Genomic DNA, 17,870 nt, shown 5'->3' on the forward strand with positions numbered 1-17,870 from the left:
CTGCAACAGTCCCTGTCGACTTCTGTGTCAACCACTACCGTAAGATCAGCAACACCAGCTTTATCATCCCGTCTCCACCTGCCAGCACCCACCAAATACGATGGTGACCCCAAGACCTGCAGAGGGTTTATCAACCAGTGCCAAATTCAGTTCGAATTGGTTCCTCATAACTTTCCTACGGCCAGAATTAAAATCGCATACATGGTGTCATTATTAACTGGCTCGGCCCTGAAGTGGGTATCACCCTTATGGGAAAAAGCAGATCCTCTGCTGACAGACTATGACCAATTCCTCCTGACCTTCCGCCGCATATTCGACTTGCCAGGTCGACCCGTGTCAGCAGCTACCGACATCCTCCAGGTTAAGCAAGGGTCCCGCCCCATGGGGCAGTATGTAATCCACTTTCAAACTCTCGCGTCTGAATTACAGTGGAACAATGAAGCCCTGACAGCTGCCTTCTGGTTAGGAGTTTCTGACCGGATCAAAGATGAGCTGGCATCTCGCGACCTTCCTACCCCCTTGGAAGATCTCATATCTCTATGTGTCAAGATTGATCTACGTCTTCGTGAGAGAGGACTAGAAAAACACAAGAAGTTAATTCCCAAAGTTTCTCCCAAGATTCGTTCTGAGTCTCCTACGCGTGAAGAACCAATGCAAGTGGGTAGATCACGACTGACTCCCGAAGAACGCACCCGTAGGCAGCACAATCGCCTGTGCATATATTGTGCTGCTCCTAGCCATTTCATTAACAATTGTCCCGAGCGTTCGGGAAACGACCGGGCCTAACCTGCAAGGGAGGAGTCAGGTTGGGTCAAGTGGCAAAATCTCCTCCAGAATATGACTTTGTCTTACCCGTATCTTTGGATACTCCTACTGGTACCCATTCCAGTACCGCCCTGGCAGACTCCGGCTCGGCCGGGAACTTTATTTCTCAAGACCTGGTCACTAAACTGAAGATTCCCATGGAACCACTAGTTCCACACCTAGCTGTGACAGCAGTTGACGGCAGCAGAATCCCAGGCAGTGAGGTTCGCTTCTGTACCAGTCTCCTCACCCTCAGAGTCGGCATGCTGCACCAGGAACAGATCAAATTTCTCGTTATTCCCAAATCTTCTTATGAAATCGTCCTTGGTCTTCCCTGGTTTCGTCTTCACAACCCAAACATCAATTGGAAGACGCTACAGATCGAGCAATGGAGTTCTCATTGCCAACAGCAGTGTATCAAGTCAGTGGTGCCCACTCGTTCAGCCAATGTAAAAATTCTTCCTGGCCTCCCTGAAGTCTATAGTGAATTCGCTGATGTGTTCTGCGAACAGTCCGCTGATACTCTTCCTCCTCATCGTGATTGGGACTGTAAAATTGACCTTCTCTCAGAGAAATTCCCCCCTAAAGGTCGAACTTACCCATTGTCCGTTCCTGAGACACAAGCCATGTCGGCATACATACAGGAGAATCTTCAGAAAGGCTTCATCCGGCGCTCAAGTTCACCAGCAGGCGCAGGTTTCTTTTTTGTAAAGAAAAAAGATGGAGGCCTCCGTCCGTGCATCGATTACCGGGGTTTAAACAGTATCACAGTCAAGAACAGTTACCCCCTTCCTCTTATTACAGAACTTTTTGACCGAGTGCGAGGTGCCCAAGTCTTCACCAAATTGGATCTTCGTGGGGCATACAACTTAATAAGAATCCGTGAAGGTGACGAGTGGAAGACCGCATTTAACACCCGGGATGGTCATTACGAGTACCTGGTAATGCCTTTCGGTCTTTGTAATGCCCCAGCAGTATTCCAGCAATTTGTAAACGAGGTCTTTAGGGACATGCTCTACGTTTGCCTTGTGGTATACCTCGATGACATTCTCATTTTTTCAAAAGACTTATCCTCTCATCGAACTCAGGTCAAGGAAGTATTGTCTCGTCTTCGCAGAAACAAACTGTATGGCAAAATCTCCAAATGTACTTTCGAAGTCCCTTCTGTGCCTTTCCTCGGATACATCATTTCTGGGTTCGACCTACGTATGGATCCAGAGAAGTTAGAGGCTATTAATGGGTGGTCACAACCCACTTCCCTCAAAGCAGTCCAACGCTTCATAGGGTTTTCCAACTACTACAGGAAATTCATTCGAGGCTTCTCCACGCTGATTGCACCCATCACCGCACTCACAAAAAAAGGGGCTAATCCAGCCAACTGGCCCTCAGAAGCCATCGCAGCCTTCCAGTTTTTAAAACAAGCTTTTGTCACTGCTCCTATCCTGTCCCAGCCTGATGTCGACAAACCCTTTTTTCTTGAGGTAGATGCCTCTCACATAGGAGTCGGTGCTGTACTATCTCAAAAGAACAGTGATGAAAAACTCCACCCCTGTGGGTTCTTCTCTCGCAAGTTTCTTCCAGCAGAAAGAAATTACTCCATTGGAGACCAAGAATTACTGGCCATCAAATTAGCTCTCGAAGAATGGAGATATCTTTTAGAAGGTGCTAAGTTTCCCGTGACGATCTTCACAGATCATAAAAACCTCCTGTACCTCCAGTCTGCCCAGTGTATGAACCCCCGACAGGCTCGTTGGTCCTTGTTTTTCTCTCGTTTTTCTTTCAAGCTCTTATACCGTCCTGGCACTCAGAATGTGAAAGCGGATGCCTTATCACGTTCCATGCAAGAAGATTCTGACCTACAGGAAAATCGGCCCATTCTGGACCCCATCGCTTTTGCTCCCACTCAAGTGTCGCCTGTGCCTCCTCCTGGTAAAATCTTCGTTCCCACTGAATTACGTCAGAAGCTTCTTTCCTGGGCTCACAAGTCATTATTCTCTGGGCATCCTGGCGCTCAAGGGACATTAAAAATTCTTCAGAGATCCTATTGGTGGCCGCAGATTGGCAAAGAAGTAAAAGAGTTCGTGGCATCATGTCCAGAATGTGCACAGCACAAAGTATCCCGACAAGCCCCAGCCGGCCAGCTCCATCCTCTGTCCGTTCCATCTCGTCCCTGGACTCACATCTCAATGGACTTTATCTGTGACTTACCCAAATCCCAAGAGTACAACACCATATGGGTAATAGTTGACAGGTTTTCCAAGATGGCCCGATTCATCCCATTACCCGGCCTACCGTCCGCTCCCACTCTGGCTCAGCTGTTTGTACAGCATATCTTTAGAAGTCATGGCTTGCCTAGCGAAATTGTGTCCGATCGGGGGGTACAATTTGTAGCACGGTTCTGGAGAGCTCTGTCTCATGCATTCCAAATCAAATTAAAGTTTTCTTCAGGCTATCATCCCCAATCCAACGGTCAGACAGAAAGGGTGAACCAAGATCTGGAGACCTTCCTTCGTCTTTATATATCATCCTCGCAAGATGACTGGTCGAGACTCCTCCAGACTCTCCTGGGCAGAATTTGCTCATAATTTCAGGTACCACACAACCACTGGTCATTCCCCTTTCTTTATAGTCTATGGACAAAACCCCCGGGCCCCCAATTTTGAAATGTTACCAGCGATAGAGGTACCTGCAGCCGCAGCAGCCATTAACCATTTCTCTCAAATCTGGCGAGAGGTTCATTCCAACATCACGAAAGCCTCAACAAGGTATAAATTCTTTGCAGATCGCAAGAGAAGAGCTGTTCCTGAGTTGCACCCAGGAGATAGAGTGTGGCTTTCCACACGGAATCTCAGACTGAGAGTTCCCTCTATGAAATTTGCTCCCAGATTCATTGGTCCCTATACGGTTCTACAAAGGATCAATCCTGTCGCATACAAACTGAAGTTGCCCAAATCTTTACGCATCCCCAACTCATTTCACATCTCTTTGTTACGTCCTCTCATCCTGAATCGCTTCCATACTTCCTCACCCTCACTACCCAAAGTTCAAACCAGCAGGGGAGTAGAATTCGAGATTAATAAAATCGTTGATTCTCGTCGGAGGTATGGGCATCTCCAATATCTCGTTGATTGGAGAGGATATGGTCCTGAGGAGAGGAGTTGGGCAGATGCAGAAGATGTACATGCCCCCCGACTAATCAAAGTATTTCACGAAGAGAACCCGTCCAAGCCTAAAGGGTGTTCGGTGCCCACCCTAAAAGGGGGGGGTACTGTCACAAACCGTGGGTCTCAGCCCCGTCTGAGACCACGTCCATTACCTTCCCGGTGGTCAGCGGTGAGAGTAAGGCCTCTGGTAGCTGTCAGCGCCTGGCGAGATGTCCCATGTTTGGCTGGTGTTGACCCGTGCAATCGACATGCCGGCACGCTGGAGCCCGCGCGTCATGGGCGCCGCCATGACACATGCGCTCAGCTGACCAGAGGGTCCAATCCCGCGGTCCAGCCAGGGTGACCTCTGACCCACACACCTGCACACCTCTCAGGTGTACTCACTCTTTCCCTGGACTGATTGGTGCTGCTGACGCTAACCAATCAGTGCGCAGCAAGGGGGATATATTCCGGCTTCTAACTCACAGTCATCGCCTTGAATATGTGTTCATCTGACCTCAGTCCCTCCTGTGTTCAGCTGTTTCCAAAGGCTCCTGGTTATCCGGTCTCCCCGTGTACCTCTCGCAGTTTCCTGCATACTACCTGGTTTATCATCTCCAGAAGACTCCTGCCATTCCACTCTGCAGTCGAGTATTATTCCTGTTACCATCTTTACCTGGCATACCATCTCCAGAAGCCTCCTGCAAAATAACCATCGTGCAGTTGAGTGATCTCATCGACCCTGCTGTCGACATCAGTGTTGACACTTTCACACTGTGCCCTCCAGAGACTATTCCAATTCCCAGTGTCTCCAATATCACTACCACTCTCCGCCTACGTCCAGAGGACCAGGGCAGAGGGCCGCGACCTGCCTGTCAGACGCAGCGAAGTCCATATCCCCTTGCGGGGGTCTCTGGTGAATACCGCTGGCAGGTTAGACTCCGCGCCTCTGTTTCTGGTTTCAGCCAACATTCTGGTACGCAAGGCAGTGCCTCTGTGCATGTCATTCATCAGGCCTCCGGCCTTCCGCTACACAGCGCCCTCCACTGGTCCACCACGGTCAGGGCCGGGAACACAGCAGACCCAGAACCTGACAAGGATATTGTGTCACCCTCTCTACACAGTTTGGGGTAAAGTGTTATACTTACATTACCAACAATACTGAAGACCCAGAAGAAATCATCGATCATCGGATGGATGAGATTCTTCAGCTTAAATGGGAATTTGGAAGGGAACACAATATCAGCCTGGCAGAAGTAGGTGATAAGGTCAGCGAATGGACCTCCTCGTTGAACCCAATGCATTGGTTCTCCGGGTTAGGAGAATGGGCACAAGGAATCATAGCTAATATAGGAAAACTACTTCTTTGCATCGGTGGTGCCATCATAGTCTTTGTGTTATTGTTTAAATGTGTTAAAATGGTGACCCGGGGAAAGACCAAATGTACTGAAATCATGAGTGTAAGAACGAGGGATGCAGAGGAAGACCAGGGTTTGGTATATGACCCTAGAATTGAAACCATCACCCACTAAAAGATATCATATCTGAAAAAGTGTATATATATACACCTCCCTTGTTTTTATTTTTATCCCAAAAATTGTATATTATCCTTCGTCACCCTGAGTAGATTGTTCGATAAATGTGGCCCCTCGTTTATCCATAATCCTGGATTGGCCTAGCGCAGATGGTTTACTCCCCTTTTATGTAAAATTCAAGGATCCCAAAATTATTGTTAGGATTATGAATTTCTGTTGTGTTTTAGGAAATATTTTGTACTGTGACAGTTTTGTATTTACTGCCAAAGGGTGGACTGTTAAAGTCGAATTGCACACACGCCATTTTAGGTTAGTATGGCCGCCATTTTGGTTCGCAGAGTTGCGCAAATAAAGTATAAATACCCGAGTCTGTGTAACAAAGTGGATCATAAGCGCAGCCATACTAATACACATAAATTCATAATACCATACTTACACCAAATAAAACATAGTTAATTAAAGGTTTAGAGCATTACACATAGTTTAATCAGCAATACACACTGTGGCCCTTATTCTGATTGACACGGACTTTACCGCATTCTTACGGATCGCGTCTTTTCGGCGTCTGCGCATGCGTGGAGAACGCAACGCGCATGTGCCACGCCTTGACTCCGTACCAGTTCGGCCAAATCCCGTACAAAACTGTTCCCCGCAATCAGTCGGGAAATATGGGCGTATTATGGGCGTCATGCGGAATGTCACATGGGCGTAGTTTCAAAGTGGGCAAAACGGGGCGGAAACATGGGCGGACACGGGGGAGTACACTTATGTTGGGGGGCGTACATTCGGATAGCACTCCGAATGCACGCGATCAAAAAGGGAAGAAATGTGCGGTGTCCACAAGTGTACTATTGCTTTGCGGACACCACTCGTTCATGCGGTAGGCGAACGTACGCCTAATGACTACAAGCATTAACACCTGAACCCAATAGAATCGACTCCTTTACTCATTACTCACTAATAGGACGCTTGTCAGTGCTTTAATTGAAACCATTGCACTTCAATTGCTGTAAGGGTTAATGTGTGCAATGCATGTGTTAGGCATGCTTGTAAGGATATATTGGCATCTAATTGATTCCAATTCCAAATAAGAAGTTTTTTATGAGGATAGGTAATTGAATAAGTGGGTCATGTGATGTATTGCAGAAGATACATAATAGTGGGTTGTTTGGCGTAAATACTCCGCTTACGTGCGGTAGCACCGCTTGGCTCCCGTTCGGATGCGGTATTCCCGAGCATACTCTGTAATACTCTGTAATACCGTGCAGAATCGGAGTGTTTCTCCCGCACACGCATGGTTTGTATGTCGTCCGTAAACACGCCCTGTTCTTAAAGAGTGAGTCCGTCCGAATGCGGAGGACACGTGGGCGTTTCTACGGACGATGGCCGCATGCGGCAAAACACCGTAGCGTGCGGACCGCTCCGTAAGAATGCGGGAATATCCGCACCGATCAGAATAAGGGCCTATGTCTGTATAATGTTTAGTATCGTTATGTTCCGTTTCTTATGCGCAGCACTCCGGTCGTTGCAAAAACTTCGCAACTCATATGGTCCGATAATTACGGACAAAATCTATATTTCAAGGACTATTTCTGCTAAACTGTGTGAGACAAAGGAATCCAGATATAACCGGTTCTTGTTGCTGTTTACGACCCCCGACGACGATGCCAACACACAAAGGACACCAAAGTACACTCCCCCTGCACCAATCCAAACCAGGTGTAATACTTTGCTCCAATCACTAAGGACTGGACATTCAAACACTGGACCAATAGGAATGGCCTTTGACCTCCCCCTTTTGACTCTATAAAGATAGATAACCCGGGGCTGGCTAGGTCACTTCGGCACTGCATCTATCCCCCACCATTGACCGGGCTAAAGTTCTGACTGAGTTAAGGGATTTATTTCGCATTTTTGCGCAATTACTGCTTTCTGCGAAACCCGATCGCGACCTTACAAATAAACTATAGAACACGTGGGTGGCCGATTCATCGGCGGCCTGTGAACAGGTTTAACAAACACACGTGCACACGTGACTGTTCACTGGCACTGCACATGCAGCACACATAAGAGCCCAGAAGTGGCTAGTATTAATCACAAGCTTTATTTAAACGGTATATTAACATACTGTGGATAAAGCGGTAATTAATAAAAGTAAATAAGGTTTTTTTTGTTCAGTTTTCTCAAAAACAAGCAACTCAAGCATTATTTTAATAGATTCCTATAGCCATTTAAGGGATCTATACCTGCATAAGTATCTGGTGAGAAACTACCAACTAGGGAAGATTTTCTGTACAGAAATATTTCAAGTTTAAGCATAAGACCAAGGTGTAACTAGCACCCAGTGTGAAAATCATTGGGTGAACGGGCGTATGACGGGTGCGACCCATAGCACTATAGGAAATCAGAATTTATTGTATGGTAACAAAGACATACGTGTATGGTAACAAAGACATACGTAGGTGGGTGCCGATCCACCAATTTTAAACTGCCCCTTTCGTAGGTCCACCTGATTGAACTTATCGAAAGGGTATAGGAGCCAAATCAGAACCCAGTGATCTGATTAACTCCCCATTTAAAATACAAGTCTTGCCGAACACAAGAAAAACAAGTTTTTTTTGTTTTCTGCAAAATTTGGCCGCACCACTGCGAGGCGCGCTAGTGATTCATCGCTATGCTTGAAGGAAAGGCTGAACCAGCAAAACCTGCTGCTGGGGCTCCAGCACAGGAAGAGGAGACGGCTGATGCCAACAGCGTAGTTGTGGACCCAGGTAAGAAAGCACCACACAGCACAGACACAGGCAACCCCATACCAGGACCCAATAATGCGGATGTGGTGCAAACATACCCAGTACGTACACTGGAGGTTCCCTATGGTAAGGCAGACAGAGACGGTGTGATACCTACCAGGAAGATGACCATGTTAAATCCATGGACACGGACACGGTTAGAACTGCGGTCCATCATTTCAGATTTCCCTGATCCTAGGAAAGATCTGGCATTGTGCCAGAAATTTGTAAGGGATCTGGGAAACTCTGATGAACCCACCAACAAGGATTGGAGAATCATGTTGAGGGCCTGTCTCCCAACCCACATATATATCCCGAAATTCGTTCAGGACAGTGGGTTAAAGGTTGATAAGGAAATAAATGATGAGATTAACCAGAAAAATATACACCTAATAAACTTACAGTTGGGAGTATATTTTCCGGCAGCAGTGGAATATAGCAAGATTTTCACTATCAAACAAAAGGATGGTGAATCTGCTGGCGAATATTTCAACCGCTCCTTGCAGATGGTATCAAAACACACCGGTGTCTCCGATCCTAAGGATAACCCACACCTGAGGGAAATGATTGTCTCTGTGCTGGTGGAAGGGCTTAGAGAAAACCTGAAGATCAGGGTCCAGACATCTTTCCCTAATTGGCGAGGAATGACAGTAGATCCCCTAAGGGAATCTGCTGTTGACCATGACAAAAGCATAAAGAAAAATCGAGAGATGCAAGCAGACAAACTGATGTCTGTTAGCATCCAGGCTTTCACGAATGTCCCAAACAAAAATACACAACACTCAGCCACCAGAGACGCAGGTAAAAAGACAATGATATGTTACACGTGCAATAAGGAAGGGCATTCAGCCAGGCATTGCAGATCAGGAAACCCCAGAAGATACAATGCACATAAACGAGACTGGGAGCCTCACCAGGGTGAGACACGTAGATACCCAACCCCTAGACAATGGGAGGAGACAGACAGGTCACACAACATGCCTCTTCCCCATTTGATGGCTGACACAGTGCTAAGGGCAACACAGGTGCGACAATAGGAAACAGGTCATACCTGTCTCCTACAGCCAGTTAGATTAACACAACACCTTAGAGAAGAACCTCAGGTAAAGGTTGATATAGCTGGAGTAAGGCAAACCTTTTTGGTTGATACAGGGGCGGCCAGATCTGTTCTCAATACTCCTCTTAACTTGGGTTTCACTGATCAATCAGTAGCAGCAATTGGGGTAACAGGAAAAGTGCAACATTACCCACTGACGAAACCAGCAGAAGTTACAATCGGGCCTCTGCATACCAAACATTCTTTCCTGTTGGCTGCAGCGGCTCCGACAAACCTCCTGGGTAGAGACTTACTATGTAAGATGGGATGTGTCATCTATTGCACCCCCGATGGGGTATTTCTGGATACTCCTAGAAATCTTGCACAGGAAGTGCAAGATTTGCTGGACAGCCCTCAGAGGCTAATGTTGCATTCAACTGTTGTAGATTCAAATCCATCTAGGGTAGCTGAAATTACAGCACAAATACCGAGTTACCTTTGGACTAAAGATGGACAGGATGCTGGGTTGATGGCAAACGTAGCTCCAGTAGAGATTAGTTTAAAAGAAGGCAGGATAGCCCCAAAAATACCACAATACCCTTTAAAACCTGAAGTCGAACTAGGTGTGTACCCTGTGTACCCTGTGATCCAACGATTGCTCCAACAAGAAATCCTAGTTCGAACCTCTAGCACGGCCAATAGTCCCATCTTTCCTGTGAAAAAGAGTGGGGGGAGGGGCTATAGACTAGTGCAGGATCTAAGAGGGGTAAACAAAGTAGTTGAGAGCCAATTCCCCATAGTGCCAAACCCAGCTGTCATCCTGATGCAAATCCCACCTCACTGTACTCATTTTACAGTCATTGACTTGTGTTCTGCTTTCTTCTCTGTCCCTTTGCACCCTGACAGCCAATACCTTTTTGCTTTTACTTACAGAGGAGTACAGTACACCTGGACTCGACTCCCTCAGGGATTCATAGACAGCCCTAACATCTTTTCCCAGGCCTTGCATGATTGTTTGCAATCCTTTCAACCCTTGAGTGGTTCGATACTAATACAATATGTGGATGACCTATTGTTGTGTTCTGAATCACTGGAGTCATCAGTGGATGACACTCGACACCTGCTGATGCATCTCTCAGAGACAGGACAAAGTATCAAAGGATAAATTACAATTATGCCAGACCAGGGTTAAGTATCTGGGCCACTGTCTTACCCAAGGGTTGAGACACCTCACCGATGACCGAATCCAATCGATTCAGAACATGGTACTGCCGCAGACACAGCACCAGATCCGTACGTTCCTAGGCATGTGTGGATACTGTCGCAATTGGATCCCAGGATTCTCTATTCTGGCATTACCACTACAAGAAATGGTTTCCTCAACTAAGCCAGACCGGGTCTCTCATACTGAGGAATCTGAGCTGGCTTTCAAGGAATTAAAGGTGAGCCTAACAAAGGCCCCAGCACTGGGAATGCCAGATTACAGGAAACCCTTTGAACTGTACGGAACAGAATCAGCTGGGTGTGCGACAGGAGTACTTGTCCAAAAACATGGTGATGCCAACCGACCAGTAGCGTACTACAGTGGCCAATTGGACACAGTAGCACGCTCACTCCCAACTTGCTTACGAAGCGTAGCTGCAATAGCACAACTAGTAAGCAAGAGTGAGGACGTGGTGTTAGGACACTATTTAACTGTTCATGCTCCCCATGCTGTCTCTGCCCTCCTAAACTCTGCCCAAACGCGACATGTGTCCTCAGCACGGTTCACCAAGTGGGAACTGGCGCTGATGGCCCCAGTAAATATTACCATAAAAAGATGCAACACACTGAACCCAGCCACATTCCTACCTCATGTGCCCTCCAAGGCACAAAGGGTGGGGGTTGATGGGAATGTTGCTGAAAATGGTAAGGCAGAGTTTAGTGAAGGTGAGGACAAACATGATTGCATGATCTACCTGAATCAGACCTTTACAGCACGTCCTGACATAAGCGACAGCCCATTAAGTGAGGTAGACATAACCTTATTCACTGATGGTAGCTGTCATAGACAAACGGATATGGGAGAGCTGTGCACAGGCTATGCGGTAGTAGATGGAGAAGGTATTGTGGAAGTTGAACCCCTAGGTCCACCTCATTCAGCACAGGTAGCGGAACTGGTGGCATTGACCAGAGCATGTGAACTGGCCAAAAGGAAATCAGTCAACATATATACCGACTCCAGATATGCTTTTGGAGTAGTGCATGATTTTGGGGCCCTATGGCGCCTCAGAAATTTTATGACGGCGGCTGGCACACCAGTGGCGCATGCGACATATATCAGAAGACTTCTGGGAGCTATCCAGCTTCCAGACAGAGTGGCTGTTATCAAGTGCAAAGCACACACATCAGAGAAGGACCCGGTGTCACTTGGTAACAGCCGCGCTGATGAGGCAGCGAAAAGGGCCGCATGCCCTGTAAATAGTTCTACTTCCCTTACAAACCTTTGTACACTAAACATGGTATCCACATCAAAACTAGACATGCAGAATTTGTGTTCCCCACAGGAAAGAGCAGTATGGAAGTCGAAGGGATGTGGCCAAGAGTCCACCGGACTTTGGAGAGATGGACATGGGAAACCAGTGGCCCCCAGGGCATACCTTCCTAGTCTAGCCGAGGTTGCCCATGGGCTGACACATCTTGGGAAGGAAGGTATGTGCAAGCTGGTAAAGGCCTACTGGTGTGCACCAGGGTTCGCTTCTCAAGCAGGTAGAGTGGCAATGTCATGCCTCACCTGTTTGAGGAAGAACACTGGAAAAGCCATCCCAACAGAGCCATCCCACATCCCTCCTACAAAAGGCCCTTTCCAGGTAATACAAATCGACTTCATACAGTTACCACCCTGTAGAAATTTGAAGTATGTGTTAGTATGTGTTGACATGTTTTCCAGCTGGGTGGAGGCTTTCCCCGCTGCCTCCAACACTGCTACCTTTACAGCTAAGAAAATATGTCAAGAGTTTGTCTGTAGATATGGTATCCCAAAGGTTATCGAGAGTGACAGAGGCACTCATTTCACAGGAGAAGTCTTCCAAATCATGTGTAAACTCCTGGGAATTAATAGTAAACTTCATACTCCATATCGACCCCAAGCGAGCGCCAAAGTTGAGAGAATGAATGGTACTATTAAGAACAAATTGGGTAACTTTATGGCTGAAACAGGGTTGTTATGGCCAGAGGCACTGCCCATTGTGCTGTGTAGCATTAGGACCACTCCCAGAGCTCCGCTTAACTTGTCCCCCTTCGAAATATTGTTTGGCCGGCAGCCACACGTCATGATAGACCCACAGGATGATCTCAAATGTAATAATGAACTGACTGTGCAATATATCTTTTTTTTTTTTATATAAACAATTTTATTGAGCAAATACACGGATAGACAAGCTTTACAGACCAGCTGTTTTCACAAAATATCAAGACAGCGAGTATCACAATTTGCCAAATTTTCTGTATTTAACATAGTACAAGAAGAGAGCTGAGAAATAGAAAGAGGGGAAAGAGAAGGGCGTGACATCAGGGGAGAGATAGAGAGGAGAGAGGGATTGGGGAGGAAGGAACAAGAGAAGAACGAGTGAGGGGGGGACTGGGAGGTGAGGGAGGGGGGGGGGTGGCCTCCATTAACATGGCTCAAACGGGGGTGGCACGTCTTGATGTGAAAGCCACGGGTCCCAAACCTTTTGAAAGGACTTAAGTGAGTGGCGTAAAGTTGCAGTAATGTATTCCATCTTATATACATACCACACCCGTGTGATAATTGCCTGTATTGGGGCTGGAGTGGGTTTTTTCCAATCAGCCGCAATTTGACATGTCATTGCCGACGATATATGTCTTAGTAGTTTGTGCTGATGTTGGGAAAGCTCGGGGGGCTTCAGTGGGAGGAGGAAGTATCTGGGGTCCCTTGGCACCGTAACTCCCAGCAGAGTTGTGATTAAGTCGATTACTTCTCTCCAAATGCCCGTAATTTGGGGGCAGGTCCACCAAATGTGGAGGAAGTCACCTTCAGCAGGGCAACCCCTCCAACATCTGTCAGAGACCTCAGGAAATATCTTATGCAGCCTAGAGGGGACGTAGTACCAGCGATATAGCAGTTTATATGTATTTTCTTTGATTTTAACGCAGATGGAACTTGACGCTGCATTATCGCGTATTTCCTCCCAGTCTTCCTCGTCCAGGGTGAGACCCAGGTCTCTTTCCCAAGCCTTTTCATGAGGATCCCGGGACGAGGCTGTGAAGGGATCTAGCAGGGAGTATAGTGCAGAGATTAACCCTTTAGATGAGTCGCGCTTCCAACAAATGTATTCAACGGAGGATAGAGGCCTAGCAATTATTGTAGAAACTACTTTGGCGTGAAAGTGGCGAATCTGGAGAAAACGGAAAAAATCTATGTTTGGAATTGATGTGCCTTCTCTGACTTCGGAGAACTGGGGGAAGGATGCTTTGTCCGATATGTTGTTTAAATAATAAATGCCCTCTTTAAGCCAGCTGGACAGGGAGGAGCATCCCAAGCCGGGGGGGGGAAAGCGGGGTTATGGAATAAAGGTATCAGTGGGGAGGGTGGTGGGGCCAAGTTATATGTTTTATTCATTCTATCCCAGACCGCTAGAGCACGTGACACCACCGGGTGCGACACTGTTGAGTGCGGACGTTTAGTTCTGGGTAGCCACGGCAGGGAGGACAAAGTGTTCAGACCCAGGTCCCCTGCTTCTATGTTCACCCATACTTTGTTCGCACCCCAGGGGTTACACCACTGCACGGTCTGGGACAGTTGTGAGGCATAGTAATATCTCTTGAAATCTGGAATCCCCAGGCCACCTTGGCAGGAGGGCCTCTGCAGTAGTTTTAATCTAATACGGGGGCGTTTTTTGTCCCATATGAATTGTGATGATTGGTGTTGCAAAAATTTAAAAACATAAGTCGGGACATATATGGGCAGGGTCTGAAAGAGATACAATAGGTGTGGAAGGATATTCATTTTTATAGAGTGTATTCTGCCTATCCAGGAGATTAAGTGGGAGGACCAGGTGGAAAGGTCCGACTTAATCGTGTCTAGCAGTCTCGGGAAATTGGCTTGAAAAAGTTGGTGGTAATGATGTGTTAGATAGATACCTAGATATTTCACTTTTTTTCTGTTCCAGTTACAAGGTAGCATTTTTAACAATTCTGTTTTAAGGGGTCCGGGCACATGAAAGTCAAGAACTTCGGTTTTATCAACATTTATTTTATAGTCAGAAAGGCGGGAGTATTGTTGAATCTCTGATAATAAATGGGGGATAGAGCTCATTGGATCGGCGAGGGTCAAGAGCACGTCGTCTGCATATAATGCTATTTTGTGCTCCGAGGAGCCTACTTTGACGCCATGGATAGACGTGTTATTGCGTATCCTCGCCGCCAGGGGCTCCATGACCAGGGCAAAGATTAATGGGGAGAGGGGGCAGCCTTGACGAGTGCCGTTGGTTATACTGAAGGAGTCTGACCTTGCCCCATTTACAACTACCCGGGCGGAAGGTGTACGATATAGGGCTTTGACCCCCTCCAAGAAGGGCCCTGAGATGCCCATCTTTTCCAACACGACGAAAGCGAAGGACCACGATATACGATCGAATGCCTTCTCTGCATCTAATGCTAGGAGCAAGGCCGGATTTTTCTGCTTTTGGATTATATGAATAAGGTCAATTACTCGCCTTGTGTTGTCCGACGCCTGGCGCCCCGGGATAAAACCCACCTGGTCCGGGTGGACAAGGAATTGGAGTAGGGGAGCCAGACGTCTGGCTAGAATTTTTGCATAGATCTTCAGGTCAGTATTCAATAGTGAAATCGGCCTGTAGTTCGCACAGATTGTTGGGTCTCTGCCCGCTTTAGGAATCACCACTATATCCGCTAGGGCCGTCTCCGGGGGAAAGGAGGCACCCTCCAGTATATTGTTGAACAGGGCCACTAAATGGGGGGCTAGTTCTTTTGCAAACCGTTTATAATAAAAGGCCGAAAACCCGTCTGGGCCGGGCGCTGCTGATGAGCGCATAGATCTGATCGCCGCTACCACTTCTTCCTCTGTAATCTTCCCACTTAAAGTGGCTAGTTGAGCCTCGGGAAGGAGCGGGAGGGGGGTATCTGCAAGGTAGGAGATCGTCTCTTCGTTAACTGAGGTGGATGTGATGGGGGGCCTTTTTAAATTATATAGGGCGTTAAAGAAAAGTTGGAATTCTCTGGCTATTTCTGTCGGGTCAAATGTGCAGGATCCTAATGTTGGGGATTGTATTTTTTCAACTAACCTAGAAGCTTGTTGCCGTCTAAGTTTATTGGCTAGTAGAGTATCAGCCTTGTCTGCTTTGTCATAGAAGCGTTGCCCAAGCTTAAGAAGAATTTTTGCCGCCCGGTGAGCTAAAAGTGTGTTCAGCTGGCCTCTGATCGTTTCTATTTGGGATAGCAGACTGGAGGTAGGTGAACTTTTGTGTTGCTCCAGTAGGGTGGCCAACTGTGATTCTAAGGCATGTATCTGGGAGGCCCATTTTTTCCGGACAGAGGCAACCTTCGATATTATCACACCCCTAATTGTGGCTTTATGAGCCTCCCAAACAATGCCAGGGGATGTGTCTGACGTGGGATTTTCTTTAAAATAGTTAGTGATGGCAGCTTTGACCTCCTTCAATGAGGAGGGATGTTCCAAGATGGAGTTGTCTAACCTCCATCTTCTGGCTCCCGGTGGCCGGTCGTAAAGGTCGAGATCTATGACGGTGCCGGCATGGTCTGTCCAGGAGAATGGTGTCATGCCCGTTCCCCTAACATGTGGAATAAGGGAGGAGGAGATGAGTAACATGTCGATCCTAGAGTATTGCTGGTGAGGGGCCGAAAAGTGAGTAGTCTCTCGAGTGTGGGTATTTCAGGCGCCAAGAATCACAGAGCCCGTAGTGTCTCATGGCGGCTACGAGAGTGCGTGTGGCTCTAGGGGTATCTGCTGTGCGCGGGTGAGAGGCAGAGGGAGATTTGTCTAACATAGGGTCTATAACTGTATTGAAATCACCGCCTATGATTGTATGTCCCTGTGCAACTTTGTCAAGTCTCTTAAAAAAGTTGTCAAAGAATTGCGATTGATACTGATTGGGTGCGTACAGGGAGACTAGGGTCACGGCCAGGGTTCTAATCTTTCCTATCACTATGAGAAACCTGCCATCGGGGTCCGCAATTGTCTTGGTAGGAGTGAAAGGGACATCGTTGCGGACTAGGATGGCCACACCACGCTTTTTACAGTCTGCTGATGCGAAAAAGTTATTAGGAAACGAACGACCCTTCAGTTGAGGGTGGTTGCCTGTAAAGTGTGTTTCCTGCAAGAACACAATGGATGCCCTTTCCCTTCTACAAGCTTCTAGCAGAATAGTACGCTTCCTAGGGGAGTTTAGACCGTTAACGTTTATTGATATAATTTTTAGGGCCATGGTTGGGTGTATATGTTCAGCGTTGTAGAGAAGCCCCAGGAGAGGAATGGAGGCCATCCCAAGGGTGGGGAGAAGGAGGGAAGGGGGCCAGGGGGGTGGGGGAGGGGGGGGGAAGGGAAAAGAAGCCCCACAGATTGGGGACTGACTAAAGTGGAAAGAGTAAAGAAAGGCCCGTGAGGGCGGAATCCCTGGTAAAGAGGGTCCCCAAGGGGGACCGCTACAAAACACACTAAATCAACATACATTATGAACTTATGCATAGAGGGAGTTTTGGGGGGGTGGTAAGGTGGCGAGGTGGATCTGGGTTCAGGTCCGCCTAGGCCAGCATCGTCCCCTTAGGGGTAATTCGTGGGAGCTGTAACGACCTTCAAACAACCTGCAAACAACACTATAACAAAATCTGCCCTGGAGGAGGGGCTTAAGGTAACAAACAAAATACACTCAACAACATGGATAGATCTCACCCATAACGAGTCCGTTCAGTGAGAGCCTGAGTGACGCCGACAAGTGAGACAGTTCAGTTCAGTTAGGTTCTTTATTTTCAACTCGAAGGCGGGATACCCTCGTCCATTCGGGTCGAGGGGGGGTCTGACGACGAGATCTTGGAGGTGAGTCTGCTTCCACCAGGGGGGACGGAAGGAGATCCAACTTGGATAGCAGTTCTTGTCCTTGGACCAAGGTCTTGATGTTGTGTAGTGTGTTGTTAGCTGAGACGTGGAGCATGAACGGAAAGCCCCATCTATAGCGAATGTTGTGTTGGCGAAGGATTCTGGTTATTGGCTGGAGATCACGCCTTTTCTGGATAGTTGAGGGAGCCAGGTCCTGATAGATTTGCAGCTGCATCTCTTGAAATTGTATGTGTTCGGCATCCCTGGTAGCAGTTAGAATTTTCTCCTTCGTCTGGTAATAATGAAAACGGATAATGACGTCCCTTGGAGGTTGGGGAGGGAGGGGTTTTGAGCGGAGAGCCCTATGAGCTCTGTCCAATAGGCAGTCCTCGTCTGAAAGAGCTGGGATGATATGCTGGAACAGGGCTTTGAGGAAGGTCGGTATAGCCGACCCTTGAACGGACTCCGCTATGTTGCGGATGCGCAAGT

This window comes from Crinia signifera, chromosome 6 (assembly GCF_055691185.1).
Source record: "Crinia signifera chromosome 6, ASM5569118v1, whole genome shotgun sequence".
NCBI classification, from domain to species: Eukaryota; Metazoa; Chordata; class Amphibia; order Anura; family Myobatrachidae; genus Crinia; species Crinia signifera.